Below are 22,155 nucleotides of genomic sequence, written 5' to 3' on the forward strand. Positions count from 1 at the left end.
CTGCGAAACAATCGACAATCGCACTTAAGGGTATGTTTTCTAATTTACAAGTAGCATTAAAATTGAAATTAATCTAAATTTAATCGAGCAAAATTGAGAAAGTAAACGATTAACATCGATTAGAAACATCGAAATTGCAAATAAGATATAATAAATTCTTTTTTGTCCAACTTTACAAATTACAAACAGCAAACGTTATATGTTTTTTGTCACTCCTGTTATATTATGAAACCTAATAAATGAATTACAAGGTACGGTATCCCCTCGGGAAGGGGACTGACACATTTCCAATCCGGGTCACGTCGCCTGTACGTTTACGCTCATAGAAATAATCAGAAAGTGTCACGCGTCACGACAAATGTCAGATTGATATTTTGATTTATGTCCATGATCAGTTTTATTTCATTAACTGTAATATTAAACACTGATAATTTAATATAGATGGGCCATTTTTAGAGCGGGCGCACACCTTTGAATAAACTATCGCGTAACTGTTGTGCGATTGTCGATTGTTTTGCAACCAATTCAACTGTTTAGTACAACTAAAAGTCGAGTAGTGTGCGCTCCAAGGTCATAGAAATCAAAACGCGACTAAATAGTTGTGCGATAGTTTAGTCAAAGGTGCCCAAGCATTTTAACTCATCGTATTGACTGCTAAAATGTTCGCCGTGTAACATGTTACATTACACCACGTAATGGCATCTTCAATTTTAAATAGATGTTCACGAGTACACATTATAAATCTTACTAATATTATAAATGCGAAACTTTAGATGGATGGATGTTTGTTAGAATTTGTAGCCTAAACAGCTGAAAGGATTTATATGAAATTTGGTATACATGTAGAGGATGTTCTGGAAGAACACATAGGGTACTTACTTTCTTTTTTTAAATCCACGCGGACGGAGTCGCGGGTGAATACTAGTAAAATATATACCTCATTGAAGTAGTGAATTAAAAACTTTATAATGCATGCGACATTGTTCAGAAAAAAACTTTTAATGAATAGCGTATGTTTAGCGGAGAAAATAAAGTTCAGTTGAAAGGAAATACGGCTTTTTCATTTCCATTTGTATTTCGAATGAATATCGTATTAACATTAGAAATTCCAATAGCCCAATGGTTGAGGACAGACATCGGATCACGTGGTTGTGTTCGTATCCGTTCGGCTATCTCCGTGATCCATACAATATTGCGTTGCTGCAATTAGTTATTTTTTAATAGTAAGAGCGCACCTTTGACTAAACTATCTCACAGCTGTTTTTTTTTAATAAAATTTACGAGCAAACGAGCAAGCGGCCACCTGAAACCGCCAAAATGGCGAAGCGACCGCTGCCCATAGACATCCGCAATTGCAGATGCGTTGCCTACTCTTAATTGACGGAGGAGGAGACGCACATCAAGAGGACATTTCCTCTTCCTATGCATCTCCTTCATCGTCAAATCCACTTCCCCTTCCCATCCTCTCCTTGTAAGAAAAGGGTGGTAAAGAGAAAGGAACTTAAATTAGGCCTCCGGCACCACACTCCTCAGACGAAACACGGAATTGCTTCCATTTAACGCCTGTCTTCTGTGTAGTCGTGGTATTACTGGGGGCAGGCCGGCCCTGCAGTGCTAAGATGTTAAAGCGGGCACTACCACTGTTTAGTCGCGCCTTGATTCCTGTGAGCTTATATGGAGGTGCGCACACTACTCAATCTTAATTGTGCAACTAAACAGTTGAATTGGCTGCGAAACAATCGACAATCGCACAATTGTGTAACAGTTTAGTCAAAAGTCTAAGTGTCAGATAATCTCCTAACATTTTATTACTCGTTTAACAAAGAGCGGGCTTTTTTATTTTTTTTTATTTAAGGTCAGATTATATAATAACATTATTCCAAGAATCTTACTTATTTAACGAAGAACTAGAATCTTACTTGTCACTTTTATAAATTTCATATTTAAAATCTTTAGTATTCATATCTAGAAGTTTGTTTTAACCATTCTAGTTAAAGTTTTTCATTTCACTTGCAAACTACATTCCGACTCTTAGTTATTGAAGTTACGTACAAACTCAGATAGTTGAAAAACTTAGGAGTACCTTCTTTGTAAGATACTAGCGAAACAAACGCTTGAATTTTACAACTAAGTAGAATGTTTTTGAATTAAAAGAATAAATCTATATCTATATCTATACTATTATAATAAAGTGTAAATATTAGAGGAAGTTTGAGAGTAGCCCCAGTGGTTGAGAAAATAAGGAGTAAAAGGTTAGAGTGGTATGGGCATGTTATGAGAAGGGATGAATCGCATGTAACAAGAAGGATATTAGTTATGAATGTGAAGGGGTACATCGGTAGAGGTAGACCTAGAAAGAGATGGATGGTTTGCGTGAAAGGTGACATGATCAAGAAGGGAGTGATGACTGAGATGACGGATGATAGAATGCTGAAAGAAAAAAAAAAAAAGATAGAATGCTTTGGAGGACGAAAACCCGGTGCGCCGACCCTATGGGAGTAGGATAAGGTAGGGGACATGATGAGATGATGATATAATAAAGTGTAAACACACACTTCTTTCTTGCCTAAGATGTCAGCAATTACAGCATATTTTTGAACAATACTTTTTTTTAATAAAAAGCCCTACACTCATGTCACGCTTTTGGCTATATATTTTCACGCTATTAAACTTAGGTGGTAAATATTTTGAATAAAAACCCTAATGTGGGACAGAGACCATAAGTTGCTGCCAACATCGAGGAGAAGGCTACCAAGGTTTGTCATGTCATGTCTTTTTAACATTTGCTATTGATAATTTGACAAATGTAAACAATAAAAGTTTTTATAATTTCATGCAGATGAAGCCGCACGGGAACAGCTAGTAAAATATGAAAATGAAGTTTAGTAATGCCTATTTTTTACAAGACGAGATATTGCGACTATCAGGAATGGGGAAATGATGCATAGAGAGAAAAGAATGAGAGCTTTTTATCATACAAAAAAATTGCAGGGATTCTTCTTTTGTTAGTCTCAAAAATAATCTAAAAGTTCTACATTTGTTGCCAGTATGTGTAGAAACATAAAAAAAAACATAGTTCAGTTTGTCAAATATCGTGGAATTGTATTTTAAACTAGCTTTCGCACACGAGTCCATCCGCGTGGAATTAAAAAAAAAAAACAAAACTGAGTAGCCTATGTGTTCTTTCAGGTTGTCCTCTACATCTACACCAAATTTCATGGAAATTCATTCAGCCGTTTAGGCTACAAACTCTAACAAACATCCATCCATCTAAATTTTCACATTTATAATATTATAAACTAAAATATAAATTATTTATTTTTAAATTAGGTGTCTTTAATTAAAACCACAGTGATCTTTCTATTACCCACTACAGTGAAAAGTCGTTTAGTGAAGATTTCTTATACTAAAATCCACACCTTAGGGATGATCTTCGTCAACCCTTCATGTCTCAGAGTGTCATACGAATAAACCCACAATGGGCCAGAGTGGTTGACTTAAATAATATTAAGATTGAATGTAAATGGCTACAAAGGAAGAGGAAGACCGAAGAAAGTATGGATGTATGGTGTGAAAGAGGATATGCTTAAGAAAGGAGTGGATTCAGATATGACGACTGATAGAGATGTATGGAGAGCACATACTGTGCCGACCCTCCGTAAGGGATAAGGGCAAGTGGATGATAGGCCAGCGTAGACTATGGCCTATTCACCCCTAACTTAGGGTTGTCACAAAACCCATTAGTAGGGACATATAATGAGCTGGTGATGAGGCTTTATCAATAGTAATTCATCTAAAGATTTAAAATTGATTGAACAAAATACCCGACGGAATATTGGAAGTTAAACGTTGTACAAACAGTTTTGGGATTTAATGCTTTGTATTTGAAATTTCCCTTTAAATTTGTTTATTTCAATGAAGGAAGAACTTCATTAATTTAAATTGAATCCTTCATTTCAGTTAATGACTTTGTAATAATTTATATTAAACATTTAACTAACTTACATTTGTAATTATTGACGGACAAAATCTACATTTATTTTTACGTCTTGTACTTAAGAAGAAAATACTTTTATAAAAAGAGCAAAACAAAAAAAATCAATTTTATTGATCCTACTAATATTATAAATGCGAAAGTTTAGATGGATGGATGGATAGATGGATGTTTGTTAGAGCTTATGGCCTAAACTGCTTAACGGATTTCGATTAAATTTGGTATAGATGTAGAGGATAGTCTGGAAGAACACATAGGCTTTACACTTTCATTTTTTTTAATTCCCCGCGGACGGAGTCGCGGGCGATAGCTAGTATTTATTATTATAGAGAAGAGATTCTATTTGATTAATTTATTCACGAAGAGTGTACGGGTAGCATCATTAGTGCGAGGCACGCTACACCGTAGCTGTTCGTAGCACTATATGGGTTACGTCGTAGCAGCACGCTGCACTTCGTAGAACGCCGTGAAAATTGATTAGATTCGCCGTTATTAATGCTGTTTCGATATTATTATTATTATATTTTAATAGTTACATGGTTCTAAATATAAACATGAATATATTCGAGGAATACAGGCTCCTATGTAAATTGTCGTAAGCCACATTTTTGCGATTTACACATTGTCTTTTTTTTTCTAATTAACTTTGTAAATGCTTATTTCTGTGCAAATTTAAGAGAAGGGTTAAAAAAGGAAGCTACAGTACCTAAAATAGGTTTATATTTAATGCGTCTTTATTAATCGTAATTTTAAGTCTTGCAAAATTAGACTTTCAAACTTACTGTAGTTTACATAGGAGCCATTTATTTATCTTTTAAGTATTACTTCCAGAAAATTAGATGCCCTTACAGTACGCCTTTAAAGAACTAAATCGTTAAACTAAACTATAATAATATTTTTCGAAACATACCAAAGTAAGTGAAAAGCCGTTTAATTAGATTATCATTTAAAAATAAATAAAAAGCTCCTGATAAAGGTTAATCTATTTATCGTGGAGGCTTCGATTATATCCACATAGGTAGGAGTTTAGAGGCCGTACGAAATTAAAAAAGGTGCCGAGTAATCAATATCCGTTTACGGAAGCAACTTCGTAAAACCTTCAGGAAAATCTAATCACCTAACAAGGTTCCCATATTTTCCACGTTCGTGTAACGTTAAATATTTCATGTAGATAGGCCAGGTTAAGTAAATTGCTTGTTTAACACGACTATAATAGGTTAAAACCTGGTTTCTGGTGAACCTTACACTTATGCCCACTTCATACATATAGCCTAAAGCGTGCCGTAAGTGTAGGACTTTTTATTAAAAAAAGAATTATTTAAAAATATACTGTAATTGCTGAAATCTTAGGCAACAAAGAAGTGTGTGTTTACGCTTTATTATAATAGTATAGATTTAATCCAAAAGGAGAGAATATTAAACACATCGCTTCTTTTCGCATTTAAATATTAGATCGAAAGCGGTATCTTTTACAACTATCATTTGAAAATAGAATTTATAAAGCGTATAATTTTATAGACACGACTAACTCATTTTTCACGGCTCTATGCGCAGATCTGCAATGCGATAGCAACGTATGGAAATAACTTGTGAGATCTTATACATAGCACGTAATACACGTGTAGGATTCACTTATATAGAAGAGCATAATTTATTTATAAAACTAGCATACTTTAAACCCAGACGCTCAGATCCAACTGATAATTATAACTTACTAGCTTCTACCTGCGATTTCTCATGCGTGATATAAAAATAATAAAAAAGATAACCTATGTTACTCAGTGATAATATAGCTTTTTAATTGTGAATTTTTTTTTAAATCGGCATAGTAGTTTTTAAGTTATTTCAATACATACAAAAATACAAATCTTGCCTCTTTATAATATTATTATATCATACTAATATTATAAATGCGAAAGTTTAGATGGATATACGGATGTTTGTTAGAGTTTGTAGCCTAAACGGCTGAACAGATTTTGATGCAACTTGGTACAGATGTAGAGGATAGTCTGGAAGAACACATAGGCTACTTTTTATCCCGGAAATAGTACCGGTTCCCGCGGGATGCATTAATTTCGTATTTTGATGTTTACTCGATAATTCTGCAACGGTTTAACATATCTTATTTAAATTTGGTACAGATATAAAACAAAGATAAGGTTCATCCCCGAAAAATGCCCGGTTACCAAGGGACACGTTATTTACATAGTTCGTCTGTTTTCTAATACCACGCGGACGAAGTCGTGGGCAACAGCTAGTACAAAATAACAGCTGAAATATACAGATCAAGTTTTACACACTTAACTGAGAAGCAGAATATAGTTAAGAAGTTTTTTATAAATAAATTGATCGTATTTCATTTGTTTATTATTATAATAAATCAACAATTCGTCGGCCGCGAGCCGTAAATGAAATGATAACAGATTAGTTTGCGGCGCTCGGTATTCATTCATACTTAAGTTATATTGGAATTTTGAACATTTTATTGTGACAACATTAACATGAATATTTCATTTAAAATGGTTTAAAATAATTGAAATAAGAAATACCGGGTAATGAATATGTTAGGTTGCTGTTGTTTATTATTTATTACTAGCTGTTAATCGCGACTTTGTCCACGTGAAACTAAAAAATACATCCTATGTTACTCATGTACCTTTTGTAATGGTGCAAGAATTTATGAAACCGGTCCAGTAGTTTTTGAGTTATGTCAATAAATATATCTATACTAATATTATAAGGGCGAAAGATTTGTTTTAGATTCACGCAAAAACTACTGGGCCAATTTTAAAAATTCTTTCACCATCAGTAATTTACCTGTGAGTATTTTATTATTACTAATGTTAAGGAACTATTAATAAACAGCGTATTTCTGGACGCCGGTGTTAAAATATTTTACATTGTGTTAGGTTGAACTAAATTTTAACGGAGTAAAACTCAAGGAAACATATTACATGAAGTTATCGAACCAAAACTAACGAATGGTTAAACAAAGCTGAGAAACCGGAATTAGCGACTGACTGTTGGATTGTTAGTTTCCAATGACGGAACAACTCTACAAAACACATCTTGCTATCCCTCTTTTTCCCTCTCAAAAAACTGTGATAACATTATTTTTGTTAAAAGGGTTTTGTAAATGAAAGTGAATAAAAGATACTCAGAAAAACAATACAAAAGTCATAGCACATTAGATTTTCTTATTCCTTGAAATAAATTACCTCCGTTTTCATTAAAAAAATAATTTCAATAAAAGTGTAATCATGAATAAACAATATTTTAATATGAAAAGACAATTTCGTACCCATTGAAAAAGTAATAAAGCATTTTTAATGTTTCTTTATAAAAATGATCCAAAGAAAAACATTTTTATAAGTCAGGTTATTACGACCGTTTTAATAACTTTCTCCTTTTATGTAAAGTTTAATTTTTCCTCTAAATTTTATTATCTTCAATTAGGCCACGGATGATTTTTTTTTTGTAATAAAATATGAGTAGATTTTTGTTAATTTACTAATATTTCCTTTAACCATTCCAACTAAGCTCTAGGCTCGTGTCAGGATATGGTTCACGACAATAGTCGAATGGCGGGATTCGACTCGTACCCGAAACCATTAGGCTATTGGCGCTTAATTTATGCAAGTAGCCTTTGTGTTTTTCAGCCTATCCTCTACATCTATGCCATATTTCATCAAGATTGAGCACTTTATGCTACAACCTTAACAAACATTCATTCTTCCAACCATGCATCCATCCATCTAAACTTTCGCATTTATGATATTAGTAAGATAAAATTAAGGGTCTTATTTGACCAAGATACTCTATGTGGGTAATTAAACTATGAATTTAATCTATAGAAAGGAGTATTTAAGTTAAAATCATCCACCACGGTTTCTCGTATTCATTCATTCCATTCAAATCTATTCAGTCTGTTTTGAATAGGAACCTAGTTTATTCAAAAGCCAAATTTATCTATCTATACTATTATAATAAAGCGTAAACACACTTCTTTGTTGCCTAAGATGTCAGCAATCACAGCATATTTTCGAAAACCTCTTTTTTAATAAAAAGCCCTACACTTACGTCACGCTTGGGGCTATATATTTCACGCCATTCAACTTAGGGTGTAAATATTTCGGATGAAAACCCTAATATGGGAAAGAGACCATAAGTTGTTGCCAACATCAAGGAAGCAAGATTGCCGAGGTTTGTCATGTTGTCATTTTGACATTTGCTATTGATAATTTGACAAATGTGAACAATAAAATGAAATTTTTATAATTTTATGCAGATGAAGTCGCACGGGGAACAGCTAGTATTCAATAAAGTTGTTTTCATTGTTATTTTAAAAAGCGCAAACACTCCACTCTTTTTATTTGAATTCAATTGGTCTCTTCAATATTGATTCTGTTCTGTTCGCAAATAAACCAATATTGATTTTTTTGTATAGTTATTTATACAGTGAAAAGTTTTTATTGAATTTAAATCAAAACAAACAACAAACAAGTAAAAAAATAAATTGTACATTTTATAGAATATCTGTAGACCGTGACTTCGTTTGTATTATGGGCGCCACAGCCATTTTATGCTTTAATAAAATATAGTCTTCATTACCTCTTATGTTTTCTTCCAATTTGCACAGAATAACCTTACCAATATGGCCGTCGTCGTCAAACTAATGCAACACCCTTATTTTTGACATCCGACTACTATCCGATTATTAACATAACAAGCACAATTACGACATTTTAAAACCATGACATAAATATTTTAAATAATCTTTTGGATCACAATTACAAAGCTTATATCGTTATTTCAAATTATGACAAATGGTATTGATTTATAGCACAGACTAAATAACCTTCAAGAATACAGAATACATCAAAATAGTTAAAAAGCTAACAGTATGTATTAAAAAAAATATTTAATTGGCCTTTGTGTTCTTCTAGACTATGCTCTATATGTGCCAAATTTCATAGAGATGTTTATTGCTAACATTTAACAATAAAGTATCTTTTATATTTTTATCATACTAATTACAAATGCGAAAGTTTAGATGGATGGATGTTTGTTATAGTTTATAGTCTAAACTGCTGAACGGATTCTGATGAAATTTGGTATAGATGTAGAGGATAGTTTGGAAGAACACATAGGCTACTCACTTTTGTTTTGTTTTGACGGGCGGAGTCGCGGGTGAAAGATAAGTATTAATAATAGTGATGGTGTGAAGATTTTAACCAACGTCTCAAGAAGCTCTCGCTAGACAGTTGGATTAAGGGCCCGATTCAAAAGGCATTTTAGAAATCCCACGCATTGTGAGAAGGTTCCTGTCTCTGCAGCCCTGACCATTGGTTGCTTGAGTCATCGGATTCCACAACCAGTGGTGCTCTTTTTTATATATTCTTTTTTATTTTTATACAAATCATGTAAAATCTATACTATTATAATAAAGCGTAAACACACACTTTTTTGTTGCCTAAGATGTCAGCAATTACGGCATGTTTTTTAATAATTCCTTTTTTAATAAAAAGTTCTACACTTATGTCACGCTTTAGGCTATATATTTTCACGCCATTAAACTAAGGGGTTAAATATTTTGGATAAAAACCCTAATGCGGGAAAGAGACCATAAGTTGTTGCCAACATCAAGGAAGCAAGACTGCTAAGGTTTGTCATGTCATGTCATTTTGACATTTGCTATTAATAATTTGACAAATGTAAACAATAAAATAAAATTTTCATAATTTCATGCGGATGAAGCCGCACGAGAAAAGCTAGTATATTATATACTAAATAAGGAATCAAGGTAAATGTGATGCTAGTAGTGGTATTCAGGTTCAATAAATGTCTGACGTAAAAACAATCAGAATACTAGATTACAAATAGATGAGAAATATCGGAATGCAATATCGTATAGAATCCTCCAAGATATTCTCAATAAAGCGAGAAGAAATTCCTACTTTATTGTTAATACGTGATCTTTATTCAATAATTTCATTAAGGGAAATGCGACTACACAAAATTAAATACTGAATTAATTAGAATAAAAACAGTAATAATAAATGCTTTTACCAATAACTACGGATGACAATAAGAAAATCACAAACCATTATTAGTTGAACTAGGATATCAGTCAGAAAGCGCCTGATATCGTGATTACTTCTGTTAGTTATTATATAAAACCTACATGGGCATAGAAAATGGTATAGTTAATAGAAAAAATATGGCAGTACAATAAGAAGAGGTCCCTGTGACATTTTTTTGATTAACAGGATGTTGATTTGTCAATAATTTAGTTTGACTTATGCCCACCAGGTAGGACATCCTTACCGGTCAATACTTACTATTATAAATGTGAAAGTTCAGATGGATGATTGTTAGAGTTTGTAACCTAAACTGCTGAACAATTCTCGATGAAATTTGCAATAGATGAAGAAGAAAGTCTAGAAAGGTACATAGGCTACTAACTTTTTTTTTTTTTTTTTCAATCCTATTCAAGGTCATAGGTCAACCATAAACGGTGAGATAACCACTAATATACAAAGTCGCGTCCGAGACGCCGTCGGTTACGCAGTACCTAGAAGTCGCTCTGTACTTAAAAATAGACAAGTGTGGTAAAAAGTTGTAAAAACAAGTCGTGCAAACTACCAAACTGTGCGTCTTAACGCAAGGAACAAGAATATAAATTCAGTTTTTAAGAAGAAGAAAAAATCAAGAAGCTTCAATAGAAAAAACTCGAGGTTTTATAAAGAAGGAAACTTTAAAACGCGTACGTCGCGAGAAAGCGATCTGTGACATATACCTTTTTTCATGTCATTAGGTGCGCCTTGACGGGGGCTATACGCCTATACCATTTTTAAAAAATTTCCAACAAAATTGGCGAAGCTGTTATCGTTTTTCTGGAAACCACGTGGCCACGAGGTCATAGAACCAAAAGTTTCACCGAAGAACGAAATACGTCAAATGAAAACCTGCAGTTTAAGGAAGCAAACGACATATCAGTTTTAAAAATCGGATAACAAACATAGGCGTTACACGTCGAAAACCTTGCATCGTAGGAAAATAACAATTAAATTTATGAAGAAACCTTTTTAAATGCGTATACATCAGGATGAAGAAGTGAATAGAAGAAACAGAAACAGTGACTAGGTAAATTGGACTAAAATAAATTAAGAAAATTTCGATACACCTTCAAAAATTTTAAAGCCAGAATTACGACAAAAACGTTTGAACTTAGAAATAGCATTAGTAAATTAGCTTAACTAGATAAAAATAAGGGACGCGGCTAGACATAAATATATATTTGTTTGACGGCACACCTAACAAAATCTAGTCATTTTTATTATAAAAAGTTTAAAATTTTTGTATTGCATTTTAAATTACGTAGACTAGGTTTATACGACCAGCACTAGCAGATAAGTTTTAACGTGGTTTATTGACCAGATTTATGATTTAAGTCTTGTATTAGGTTTATTGACCAGGCTAGAAATAGTTATCTTTATGAGAATTAGTTAGAAGGTTTTTGACCATAACTCTCAGTAATTTTACCTACTGTTGAATACTCCTTGAACATATCAAAATGTACCGGACTCCTGAAAAGAAAACAGACGACACCACCACCCCTGATATGGAAAAACAGGGATCCTCTCGAAGCGAAACTTCACCGACAAAGACCTCAAAGGTCAGAAAAAGCATAGGAGAGTGGGAGAACGGAAAAGGAGAAATATCAGAAAAGATAGCCCGCCCAAAGGGAAAAGCAGTTAGAAAGACAGATTAAAAAGACTGCTTCTGTTAAGGAAGTAAGTAATAGGACACCAACAAAGACTACTGCCAATAAACCCAAGCAGGTGGATATCTTGACAGAAGCAAAGGAATGTTTTAAAAGCGCTTTAGAAAAATTAGGACTTGCCAGAAATATTAAAACAGAAATAAGACAAGAAGTTACACTAGCGATAGAAAGAATGCATTATTTATTAAAGGAAGTAGTAAAAGAAAACATAAACTTAAAACAACAAAGGGAAGCTGAAAGCACAATAAGAGAGAGAATGCCAGAGCCAGAAAAAGAAACAACTACATGCGGCCCTAACATAATCTGTAAAATGGAGGAGCATGCTAAATTAATAGAAACAAGCAACAAAAAAATACAAAAACTACAGGATACCCTGGACAAATTTCAGAGCATACAAGAAAAAAATAGCTACGCAAGTGTCGCTGCTGGCGCAATGAATAGACCGCCATCGAGCGCGATAGCAACGCATTCAGTGGCGATTACGTCAGTGGACGAGAAGGAAACGGGCGAGCAAGTCCTAGAAAAGATCAGAAATGTTATAAAAGCTAAAAACGAAGGGTACAAGATAGATAAGATTAGAAAAGCTAAGGACAGGAAAATAATTGTAGGATGCAGCACGGAATAAGAGATAAATAGGATAAAAGATAGTTTGCGGAGTGCTGGCAGCGGTTTGAAAGTCGAGGAGATAAAGAATAAAGACCCTCTAATAGTCTTGGGGGGTGTCATGAACTACATTAATGATCAAGATATCCCCCAGGCTATTAAAAAGCAAAATAAAGATCTCCTAAAAGAGATAAAAGACGAAGATCTGAGGATGGAAGTCCGATATAGAAAGAGAGCAAGGAACCCGCTCACGTCCCACGTGGTTTTAAGGGTTTCACCAATAGTGTGGAGCCGGCTAACAGCGGCAGAGTCGGTCCACGTGGACTTACAGCGTGTACCAGTGGCCGATCAGTCCCCTCTGGTTCAATGCTCGAAATGCCTGGGGTATGGGCACACAAAGCGGCTGTGTACAGAAGACGCGGAAGTATGCAGTCACTGTGGAGGCCCGCACCTCAGGACAGAGTGTACAAGCTGGTTGGCCGCAGAACCACCCTCCTGCAGAAACTGCCTAAAGGCTAAAACTGACAGGAGGGACCATAACGCATTTAGCGTCGAGTGCCCGGTAAGGAGGCGCTGGGAATCCCTGGCGAGGTCAACCATAGCATATTGCTAAGGTGGCCCCAGGCGTAACAATAGCGCCTCCAATAGGGACACGCCGATATCACGCTGTGCAGGCGAACTTGCAAAGATCAAGAGTCGCCACGGAAGAGTTGATCACAGAGGCGAGCGTGAGGAAACTCTCGCTCGCCCTAGTCCAAGAGCCATACGTAGGCGTGATCGGGGAGATGAGGCAGTATCCAGGTGCAAGGATAGTACAATGTGCCGCAAACAGACCCGCAGATGCAGTGGTAAAGGCGGCCATTGTACTGTTCGACGACACCTTGATCGTCACCCACTGCCCGGACCTCACAACTTGCAACATCGCTGTTGCAAGAGTGAGAACCGCGGCATGGGAGATAGGCCTGGTGTCGGTGTACCTGGAACCAGATAAGCTCATCAAACCGTATCTAGACATGATCAGCGATGTCGTGGAGAAGCTGGGCGTGCCAGGCGTGATATTGGCGGGAGACTTAAATGCGTGGTCAACGTGGTGGGGCAGCCAGGGACAGGAAGCGGAGGAAACACTGGACCAGCTGGGTCTCCACGTCCTGAATCAAGGGTCTGAGCCCACGTTTGATACTATCCGAGGTGGGAAAAGATATTCCAGTTGCATCGACATTACGGCTTGCTCGACCGATTTGCTCGGACGAGTAGTGAACTGGCGTACGGACGACGGTGTGTCCAGTTCGGACCACAGGGCAATTCTGTTCAACGTAAATCTTGAAAAATCAGTGGGCGTGGATGTCTGCCGCTCTACCCGGGAGTACAACACAAGGAAGGCAAATTGGGGCGAGTTTCGTAGTAAACTCGCCGCAATGTGGAAGGAGAGGGGTATAACACCAGCGGAAATAAGACAAGTAGCGTCGAAAGAGGACCTGGAGGCTAAGGTAGACAAGTATGTAGAAACCGTGGTAGAAGCGTGTAGAGATTCCATGCCCAAGATTCAGAAAAGAAAACGGACAGGATTGCCCTGGTGGTCCGAAGCGCTCTCTCACCTTAAGACGGATGTCTTAAGAAAGAAGAGGCGGATTCGCTGCGCAGCGTCAGTTCGAAGAGCCTGGGTCGTGCAGCAGTATGTTGATGCCAAGGAAAAGTACCTCTTGGAAGTAAAAAGGGCTCAGATCCAGAGCTGGAAAGACTTCTGTGGCCGGCAAACCCATGAGACCATGTGGGGCGGGATCTACAGGGTGATAGGTCGCACTGCGGTGAGAAAGGAGGACATCCCCCTCGCGCGAGACGGTAAAGTCCTAAGCGGAGGGGACTCAGCCAGGATGCTAGCGGAGCTCTTTTACCCGGCTGATCGGGTTGAAGAAGACGACGCGACCCACACAGAAATGAGAATTACTGCCGAAAAAGTAAACGAGAGGTCGCATGATGAGTCATGCGACCCCCCATTCACTCAGGACGAACTCATGTGGGCCGCGTCCAGCTTCAATCCAAAGAAAGCTCCTGGCCCGGACGGCCTCACCGCAGATATCTGCCTGGCGGCCATCACCCTGGATCCAGAGCTGTTCTTGATGATGGCAAACCGCTGCCTAGCCTTAGCGTGTTTCCCCAGGAGATGGAAAGAAGCAGCGGTTGTAGTGCTGCGGAAACCCAACAAGGCAGACTACACGCACCCCAAAGCATACCGACCAATCGGACTCTTGCCCGTCATGGGTAAGGTCTTGGAGAAGATGCTGGTGCGGCGGGTCCAGTGGTATACTGCACCTTTGATCAGCCGCCATCAATACGGTTTTATGCCGCAACGTGGAACTGAAGACTCCCTCTATGACATGATTCAGCACATCAGAGCAGAAATGGGTAGGAAGAAGCTTGTTGTGCTGATATCACTAGACATAGAGGGAGCCTTCGACAACGCTTGGTGGCCGGCGATCAGGTGCAGGTTGGCCGAATCTCAGTGTCCCGTTAACCTGCGGCGTCTTCTTGATCACTATTTAAGTGATCGGAAGGTGCACGTCAGGTATGCGGGCGCTGAGTGGACCCGGGAGCCCACCAAGGGGTGCGTGCAGGGATCCATTGGGGGACCAACGCTCTGGAACCTGCTGCTGAATCCGCTCCTGGCGGAACTAGAGGAAATGGGTATCCGCTGCCGAGCGTTTGCGGATGATGTAGTTCTGATGTTCTCGGGAAACAGCTCCGCCGATATACAGGATGGCGCAAATGCGGCTCTCGAACATGTTCAGAGGTGGGGAGTACGTAATAAACTGAACTTCGGGCCAGCAAAAACAACAGCAATGCTGTTAACACGAAAACTGAAGTACGACACCCCACATCTGAACATGGCCGGGAGGCGCATTGAACTCGTCAAGGAGATGAAGATTCTGGGGTTGACAGTTGACGATAGACTCACGTTCAATACGCACATCAAAAATGTTTGCAAAAAGGTGCAGAGACTCTATCGTCAACTGTCAACCGCTGCAAAAATCTCATGGGGCTTGAACTCCGAGATCATCAGAACTATATATGTCTCGGTAGTGGAACCCATTATCCTGTACGCAGCTAGTGTGTGGGCACCGGCGGCAAGGAAGAAGACCATCAAACGGTTGCTAAATCGGGTGCAGCGCGGGTTTGCGTTAAAGATCATTCGGGCCTATCGAACGGTATCTCTGAACGCTGCTCTAACACTCGCTGGGCTGCTTCCTCTGGACCTTCGGGTCCAAGAAGCGGCCTCACTTTATGAAGTAAAGAAAGGTCACTCCCAGCGAGTGTTGGGGGACCGGGAACTGGAGAGACCAACAAGCTACGCAGAGCTCCCGCATCCCGCCCACCTGGAAGGGCTGCAGTTCGACTGCCTGACGGACGGTGACGAAGTTGCCCAGCGAGCTGCTGTCGATGTAAGAATCTACACCGACGGCAGCAAAATTGACGGCAGGGTCGGCGCGGCGCTATCTATATGGGATAGCGCCTCGGAGACTAACTGCCGGAAATTAAAGTTGGGCAACTTCTGCACCGTATATCAGGCGGAACTGTATGCCCTGTATGAGGCCGTACTTATCGTACAAAAGAATCCCTCGAAGAGCTTTGGTGTTTACTCCGACTCCAGGTCCGCCCTGGAAGCATTAAGATCTATCGATTCCCTTCACCCCCTCGCTGTAAGGACAAGAATGATAGCGATGGAATGCAAGAAAGACGGAAAGATGGTAAAATTTTATTGGGTGAAGGCTCACGTGGGGGTGGAAGGAAACGAAAGGGCGGATGTACTTGCCAAGCAAGCTGCGGTTGGAGTAAAGACCAAACCTCATTATGATAAGTGTCCTGTTTCATTCGTCAAGCGGCATCTTCGTCTGGATTCGCTTGAGGAATGGCACAGGCGCTATGTCGAGGGGGAAACGGCCTCGACAACCAAGGTCTTCTTCCCGGACGCTGTGGGAGCCTACCCGGTACTCCGCAAAATCGAGTTGGACCCCGTGCTGGTGCAAGTCTTAACAGGTCACGGGGGCTTCTCAGAATACTTACACAGATTCAAGTGTAAGACGAGCCCCTCATGTATGTGTGACCCGGCACGGGGTGAGTCCGTGCTGCACGCAATAATAGACTGCCCTGTCTTTGAGGCACGCAGGGCAGCAATTGAAGTGAAAATAGGAGAAAAGATAGAATTGGCCAATATTAGAAATATAATTAGAAATTCAAGTGCAAGGGAAACGTTTTTAGAATTTAGCAAATATATAGCAACAAAATTAATTAGTAAAAATAAAGTGCCTTAAACCTAGTCATATTAAAACTTTAGTGAATTGTAACGTAGCATATTAATCTAGTCATTTTAATGTATAGCCAATCTAGTCATTCTAACTGTAATTTTATTATTTTATACTCATTTTATACTTATCCTATATTTTATTTTACATTTCATTTGCCAGATATAATTTTAATAATGTCCATAATTTTAATATTGTACCTGTAGTCTTAGTAATATTTATTTTAATCTTAATGTATCTTAGCTTGTGTATTTTAAAAAATCTGAAAAAATAAAATGTATGAGATAAAAATGTAATGATGCAGATGAAATATGTGAAGCATAATAAAGGCTCTGGCTTCCATGCTAGAGGAATTGTATAATTAATAAAAAAAAAAAAAAACCACTAATATACAAACTAAGAGTGCACGTGAAACTAAACTATCGCACAACTGTTTACTCTCGCTATGATTCCCATGAGCTTATATGGTGGAACAGACTACTAGATTTTAAGTTGTGCAACTAAACAGTTGAATTTGCTGCGAAACAATCGACAATCGCACAACAGATGTGCGATAGTTTAGTCAAAGACGTCCGCTCTAACAAACGCTTCATCATCATCATCATCTTCCGCCTTCCTATCCTATCCGCCATCCTACTCCCGTAAGTTCGGCGTAACAGGTTTTTGTCCTCCACATAACTCTATCATACGTCATCTCAGTCACTTTTTCATCACTTCACCTTTTACGCAATCCATCCATCTCTTTCTAAGTCTACCTCAACCGGTGTAACACACTCATAACTGACGTTCTCTTTGTTACATGCGATTCGTCCCTCATAACATGCCCGTACCACAAACGCTTCTGTTAGTGAAATAAAAATGTTTATTTTTTATTATTTATCATGTCTACCTTATGTATGATCTGAAATTAGATCGTACCGATTAATACATCATAGCAAATTGATATCCATTATCGTTTGTGCGTACGATTAATCAATGTACAAAGCGCTCCGCTCGGCCGTTCAATTAATTATAATGTTTTTCCTTTCAACATTTGCGTACGTTTTAGTCGAGTTTATAATCGGTTATCGAGCTATTCGAAAACATTTTCATATACAGATTAATAAAGCGGTGTTTTATCTAACTAATATTATAAATTAGCTTTCGCCCGTGACTACAAAAACAAAAGTAAGCAGCCTATGTTTTCTTCCAAACTATGCTCTAGATCTATGCCAAATATCATCCAGATCCATTCAGAAGTTTAGGCTACAAGCCGTAACAAACTTCCATACATCTAAACGTATTTATATTGTTAAAAAGACGTGATAGTTTAGATGGATGTTTGTTATAATTTATCACCTGAAATGAGGAGCAGTCTTGAAGAACACATGGTGTACTTACTTTTGTTTGTTTTAATTCCACGCGGCCAATCGCGGGCGAAAGCTAGTAGTATAAATACAGAATATCAAATACTTACTTTTTCATTTATCAGAATAGTCACTGTAATTCTGTTTATTGAAGCTGCGAAATTAATTAAACAAAATATTTATTGAAAAATATTAAAGCCGCCATTTATTACTCATATTCATTACTTAATTACCTTACTTATTATTTTTAGAAATGTAGAACAATAATAAGTGAGGAATCATATGTGTTTTTTTATAAATTTGTTTTAATTTTATTAAGAACGTTAGTTATGAGTGTGGAGGTACACCAGTAGTGGTAGACCTGGAAAGAGGTAAATGGTTTGCGTGAAAGTTTTTGCTTCTTTTTTGATGTCGGTCGTTGAGTGCGTCGTCGTCCGACCATTTTATCTTGTCTATTGTTGGTAGTTTATTACTTTATACATTATTATTTATTAAATTAACTGTTGATAATTATATTTTACATTTTAAACAGGTGACATGATCAATAAGGGAGTGACTGAGATGACGGATGATAAAGTTATTCGGAGGACAATAACCTTTTGCATCACTACTGGAATAGGATATGGAGAGTGATGATGATGATGTATGATCACACTGAAACTAGTTAAGTTAGAAAATCAATTAACATCTCTGTGCAAAATCCCTAACATGGTCCATAGGTCATTTACTTATAGACAATTCAAAAAAACAAACATAAATCGTATATGACGTACACGTTCGATAGTCCCTTCATATTGGTTCTATGAATAATGTACAACATGAAACGTAGAGGAAAAAATATTTGATATTTCATTTCAGATAATCTCATAATCCTGGGCACAGAAAAGAAATCCCTCGCAGTCGGAGGGAGCAATTTTTCATTTGTTATAAATATTTAAAAGGTCTTTGATCGTAAATCGCACTTGTAACTTGGAAAAGATTTTTTTTATGATTTGCTTACGACGAAAGAATAGAATTCGATAAAAATTTTTAATATCATACTTCATACTAATATAAATGCGAAGTTTAGATGGTTGGTTGTTAGAGTTTGTAGCCTAAACGGCTGAACTAATCTCGATGAAATTTGGTATCGATGTAGAGCATAGTCTGGAAGAACACATAGGCTACTTCTTTTTTTTTAATTCCACGCAGACTGAAAACTAGTCAGTCTATAATTTTTTTTTTGACTGTGTTGTCACTGTTTGCCTTGAAGAGGCATTTACAGATTCATTGGGCTTGAGGTGGCCGAGCGCAGATGACGCTTAGCCTAAACCTCTTTTATGAGTAACTAAGCTCGAGGGCTCCCTCAGGAGCCTCGCCTCGAGCCGTTACTTCGTTATTATTACCGGATTGGGAGGCCACCGAGCTCTTCAGTCTATAAAAAAAAAATTGTACCATTTTAATTGTTACGTTAGTTATGAATGTGGAGGGCTGGAGGGGTATATCGGTAGACCTAGACAGAGATGGATCGATTGCGTGAAAGGTGACATGACCAAGATGGGAGTGATGACTGAGATGACGGATGATAGAGTGCTTTGGAGGACGAAAACCCGATGCGCCGACCCTACGGGAGTAGGATAAGGCAGGGGATATGATGATTTAATTGTTGTGAATTTGACAAATGTTTAAACAGCGAGTGGGCGTTTTAGAACGTGTGCACGTCTGAAACTAAACTATCGCACAACTGTTTAGCCACGCTTTAATACCTATAAGCTTATATGGAGGTGCACACATTACTAGATTTTTAGTTGTGCAACTAAACAGTTGAATTGGCTGCAAAACAATCGACAATCGCACAACAGTAGTGCGCCAGTCATAAGTTTGCGCCCGTTCTTATGGAACACTAGCTTTCACCCGCGACTCCGTCCGCGTGGTATTAAAAAAAAAATAGGACCCTATCTGCCTTCCATACTCTGCTCTACATCTATGCCAAATTTCATTCAGATCCGTTCAGCCGTTTAGGCTACAAACTCTAACACACATCCATCCATCCATCCATCCATTCATCCATCTAAACTTTCGCATTTATAATATTAGTTAGAAGTTAGACAGAAGCAGCCTATTTGTAGAAGTAATTTAAAAATATTTATACACCATATAACTTTTGTTTTCAGTTAGTGCATATGAAATATCAAGCTTATAAATAGCGTAAGAAAGTAAGGCCTAGAATTTCTAAGAATACGTTACTAAGCAAGTCGGAAACGTTTATCACAATGGATGTCTTAAGTCTTTGTAGTCTCGTTTCCCTATAAGAAATAGAAATGTTTTTGTAAACATGTGTTTTAATTTTTTATCTTAAATTTAAAGTAAAAGAAATCCTACGTTTTATTAAATAAGTACCCTTCCCATCTTTTGTTACTACCAAAAATATTTGACAGATATTTTGTAGTTTTAAATTTTTATCTGAAATATTAATGACAAGCAAAATTTTATTTTATTGTTTACATTTGTCAAATTATCAATAGCAAATGTCAAAATGACATGACATGGCAAACCTTAGCAATTTTTCTTTCTTGATGTTGGCAGCAACTTATGGTCTCTTTCCCACATTAGGGTTTCTGTTCAAAATATTTACACCCTAAGTTGAACGGCGTGAAAATATATAGCTTATAGCGTGACGCAAGTATAGGGCTTTTTATTAAAGAAAGATTAGTTCAAAAATTCAAAAATTCAAGAATGCTGTAATTGCTCAGATCTTAGGCAACAAAGAAGTGTGTGTTTACGCTTTATTATAATAGTATAGATATAGATAAATCAGTATGGTTATTCGCAGACATAAGGTAAATCTCCGGTTTAGAAATACAAGCTTCATTTGGCCGCGGAAGTTTCATATCCGTGAGACCTGAAGTGGTTTTTGTGTATGTAATCAACAATTCTCCTACATCAAGGGCTTTCATTGACGTTGAAGCATTTTTACATTTGCAATTGAAAGTTTTACAAAATATAGACAATAAAATACAGTTTTATAAATACTAGCTGTAGGCTTCATACGCATGGAATTATTAAAATTTTGTTTAATTCTCAATTGCAATTGTCAAAATTACCGATACCAAATAACCTTACTTCCTTAATGTTGGCAGCTTGTAATTTATAGTCTCTCATATAAATGTTTTTTCCAATTTATTTACCACCTAAGTTTAATAGCGTGAAAACATATATCCTAAAGCGTGTCCTCAGTGTAAGGCTTTTTATTAAAAAAAAGAATCATACAAAATGTGCTATGAATGCTAACATCCTTCGCCGTAAAGTAGTGTGTGTTTACTTTATTATATAACTAGCTTTCGCCCGCGACTTTGTCCGCGCGGATTTAAAAAAATAATAATGCAAGTAGCTTATGTGTTCTTCCAGACTATCCTCTACATCTATGCTAAATTTCATCGAAATCCATTCAACCGTTTAGGCTACAAACTCAAACAAACATCCATCTATGCTAAATTTCATCGAAATCCATTCAACCGTTTAGGCTACAAACTCAAACAAACATCCATCTAAACTTTTGTATTTATAATATTAGTATGATAGTATAGAAGTATAGATGCGGATGAAGCCGCATGAGAACTATTGTATTGCTAAAGTAGTAAGCCTTTGTGAGCCATTGTTGCAATCAATTCGTTGCAGCGAAGTTTGATTAAATAACATAAATTCTCGGCGCAGTTGTTCAGTTGTGAACTACGAACAGAGTGCTGATTACATTTCCATCGATATAGCGGTGTTACTGAATACATTAAGCGGGAGCACCTTTGACTAAACTATCGCACAACCGTGTGCGATTGTCGATTGTTTCGCAGATAATACAACTGTTTAGTTGCACAACTAAAAATAAAATTCGAGTAGTGCGCGTCCATATAAGATTGTAGGAATCAAAGCGACTAAAGAGTTGTAAATACAAAAATATTTGTATTTTCGTATGTTTTGAAATAACTAAAGAACTATTATGCTGATTATAAAAATCCTTACACTGTTAGAAAGATAATGTATCGATTATAACATAGGGTATATTTTTAATTTCAGGCGAACGTAGTCGCAAGCAACAGCTAATTGATAATAAGATTAAAAATTATATGAAATTATGTTAGGGCGTTGAGCTGT

Source organism: Papilio polytes, unplaced genomic scaffold (genome assembly GCF_000836215.1).
Source record: "Papilio polytes unplaced genomic scaffold, Ppol_1.0 DF822178.1, whole genome shotgun sequence".
Taxonomy (NCBI): domain Eukaryota; kingdom Metazoa; phylum Arthropoda; class Insecta; order Lepidoptera; family Papilionidae; genus Papilio; species Papilio polytes.